Source organism: Nicotiana attenuata, chromosome 6 (assembly GCF_001879085.1).
Source record: "Nicotiana attenuata strain UT chromosome 6, NIATTr2, whole genome shotgun sequence".
Taxonomy (NCBI): domain Eukaryota; kingdom Viridiplantae; phylum Streptophyta; class Magnoliopsida; order Solanales; family Solanaceae; genus Nicotiana; species Nicotiana attenuata.
In genome coordinates, this window is record NC_031994.1 from 58,828,117 (window position 1) to 58,832,109 (window position 3,993).

A 3,993-nucleotide genomic window follows, 5' to 3' on the forward strand; every position below is an offset into this window, starting at 1 on the left:
AAACAACCAGCAATTTCGAATAACAATCAGTAGGGAAAAATATTCCAGGGTCACAGGCTAGCTAACAATCGTGTTGCGTTCTCGGCTTAAAATAGCTAATTGATTTATCTGGATTGTTGATTGGCAGGGTTGATAATACTCATAAGGATCTTTCGACTCCTTACTCGCCTATTCAAATTAACTTAATGCCTATATGTCTATGGAATTAAGATTAACAAGAATGCGTTTATAGTTCCTGCATTTCAACCAAGCAAGGCTATTAGGTACATGTCTATCCTAATTGCGAATCCGTTCCCTGATGCCCAGGTTCAAGAACTTGCTCTATTTAATTCTATATGCAATCTAGAGTTCCCACTTCTGAGTTCAACTATAGATTTGTATATAGTATTTCACTGTTAGCTACTCAGCAAAATAATTGAGAACAGAATTAAATAAACAACCCATTATGATAAAATCAACTTCGTTGAATTAAACTCTGGACAACAACGTTCATGTTTCACCCATGACCCTAGAACAATAGGTTTTAGCCACTCATAGTTTTATTCATCTCAATAATATTCAATATCATACAAATTGTAAAAACAAAAGGAAGAAAAGAAGAACTTGATGTTGGAATCTCCTCCTTGCCTCTTGCCTCTCTTTTTCTTGTACTAAACCATGAAAACCTTCCCCTCTAATCCTTGGGCGAGCTTGACTTTATATAGGTTAAGTGAAATTTCCTCCAGATTTCCAATTTTGCCCCTAACAAGTCTTTTCCGGAACAGGGACTAGCGCGAACGCGCTAGTGCTCGCGCTAGAGCTCGCGCTAGTCGACTGAAATTCTTTCTCCCGCAACTGGACTAGCGCGATCGCGCTATTGCTCGCGTTAGTCTGGATTTTTATTTCCTCGATTTTTTGTCTAGTCTTCGCGCACACTCAGTTCTGAGGGATATTTCTTGCTCCAAATTAGCTCCAATCACAACTTTAAGACATCACATAGGCTCCTCATCATGCAATGTGTAAAATTCACAATTAGAGCCCATTTTTCACCATTTAACCATATTATGACATTGGAATATAATCAAGCGGGAGCATAAACAATCGCCAAATTACCTAGATCTAGCCTATTAGTAATTAAGCTAAGAGATAAATATTGCAAGTTGTATCTAATGGTTTAAAAGGCACTAGGGTAGTGACTTTCACCTAGGTGGCCAATTGACGGGTACTTGCATCCAAGGCACGATTGACATGATTGGGGAGTATGTTATAACCGTTGCTTGATACTACCCACTCTACACCTCTCGGTAGAAAGAGTGATTTTGCCCAATTGACTTTCTCAAGACCAATTGGGTATGCATATTTGTCCAAGCAACTAGGGTTCAAGTCGGGTATTACTCTCTCGAGGTTTAACCCTTTAATTGGGACTATTAAATCTCTTGAGTCCATCCCAATTCCTTGTTAAGTCAATTTTGGAGACTTAGGCTCTTTTTCTCAAGAAGAACCCAAGTCAACTTAGCATAAACTAGTGTTTGCAACCACTAATTCATAAATTAAACCATAAAATTCACCCAAATAACAAACACCCATAGTCAATCTAACCTTAAATCACAACACCCATCAATTACCCACACTAGGGTTGAGCCACAACCCTAGCTAATGGGTCTAGCTACTCATGCTTGAAGAGAAAATCAGAGAAATAGATGAAGAGAAAGACATATTAATTAATTACTAATGTAAATACAAAGATTCAACGATTAAAACTAAGTAAAAATGCCCAAAATGGCTAAGAAAAGTCTTCTCACGAGCGCAGCTACTGTATTACAACGTCAGATACCCTAAAAATGGAAAAAGAATCTATTTATACTAAGCTGGAAAAACTGGACAAAAATGCCCCTGCGGGGTCAGTGCGGACCGCACAAAATGGTGTGCGGCCGCATTGGGCTCTTGACTTGAAATCTGGACTCTCTGAACCTAGGTTCCGCGGACCGCACAGAATGGACTGCGGCCGCGAAGGCTTCTAATGCGGTCCGCGCAGACTGCGGACCGCACAGGCTTCATCTTCTGAATTTGGCATCTCTCTGAACTTTGGTTCTGCAGACCGCACAGAATGGTAGTGCGGCCGCGGTGCCTTCAGTACGGACCGCACAAAACCCTTTGCGGTCGCACTGCCTTGATGCCTGAAAATCCAACTCTCTGAATCTCCCTAGTGCGAACCGCACAGAAGTAGTGCAGCCGCACTAGGCCTGTTTCTCCTGAGTTTTGTCTTGTCTTTGGTACTTGTGCAGGTTTCACTCCTTTTGAGCCGATCTTTGACATCTTGTCACTTTGTTGATTAAACCTGCAATCAAGCACAACTTATGAGCCTTTTTGGGACTATTTTGAATGAATTTATAATCAAAGCGTAAGCAAGAAGGAGTATAAAATGCATCAAAATCCCTAGTTATCACATGTCTATAGGAATAATTGATAAATTTGCCAACTGCTGGAACCTAGCAATAAAATATTGCTACTCGCTTAGAAAGAATGCCCATAGGATCAAACACGAGTAATTCTGAGTATTTCCAATGGTTTTCACTGCCCCTATTGTGTAAATCACTTAGAGATCATGTCTATATGTTTAATAACTTATAACATGTAATCTCAATAATCAGCATGCAGTACCAAATACTCTTAAACTATGTAGTTGTTTGGAACTCATGTCTATAGGTTTTAAAGTGGCGCATTGCATCTGAGATTGCCTGTACGTTTGAATTCAAAGTCACATAGAAACCATGTCTATAGGGCTTAATGACTTTAATTTGCCTTAATTATGAAACTATCTAACGCCTAATGTGGGAACCTATTTGCGTGAATTTGTTGTCTAAGTGTGGAGGCTAACTTGATCCCTTAATTGCCTTTATATGAAGCTCTACTTGATTGTATGTCGCCTAGTTTTATCATTTTGAGCAGCCTAAGGAAAGTCTAGAACCACCCTAAATAGAGGTCCAATGCCTCCTGGACCATAGGCATGGGACGGTTGTGCACACATAGGGCACGACTTATAATTGAATTAGAGCGCTTGTAGGTAAATAACTTTAACATAGTAAGCGGGTAGGAGGAGATGATAGTCTGTGCCCGCTGAATAATATGAGTAACTCCCTATCTTAAGGGAGTTCCGAAGTATTATTTATATTGCACGGGGTGATCCTTTAGGCTAAAAAACTTAGGACCCCTCCCCTTCTCTTTCTTTCCACACTTAGTCATCTAATATAGACCGTTATAGTTATATCCTTGTAATCCTTAAGATTTTTATCAACTCTCATTGTGTTATAATAAAATTCTTTGACATTTTATTCTCTTTGATCATCATGCTTTATTATAATCCACATAGTTTTAAGTTCGGCCAGGACCCACAGTAGTGGACCTCGAAGATTACTGTGTCTTGCTTAGCTTTCAATTCGCTTAGTTTATCTCTGCTTTAACTACTTGGTGCGCTAAACCTAGTCGACTAAACTTACAATTAGTCAACCAATTTTTAATAGCCCACAATTCACCCGGCCCCTCCTTGTACTTTCAGTCTACTAGTGTATGAATGCATTACCCAAGTTTGCAATTAACTACATTCCCATATCCTTTGCCTTCAAGTTCAGTTTTTCAATGGAGAATTGGAGAGTGATGAAATGGATGGTCAACATCTAATTTTCTACGCCAAATTCAAGAACTTTAATCAAAAAGTAATTCAGCATGCGACCACAATAGTCTGTCAATAGTAGTTATTATAATTTTGGCTGCTTTGTCAATAGTGAAATTCAATCAGTAGAACACGGAATCAAGAACTGATGGATTTATGTTAAACCGTCTTGTTCTTAGACAGTTGATCTACTATATCAGGATCACACTATTTGTATTTATAAAATTTGGTTTCCTTAATTATTAGATCATTTTTCGAAATTATCTTACAGGCAAACTTGTAAGACGTCACAGAATGTCTTAGTAAAAGGGACAAAAATAGAAACAGGGTAAAAATACACAACA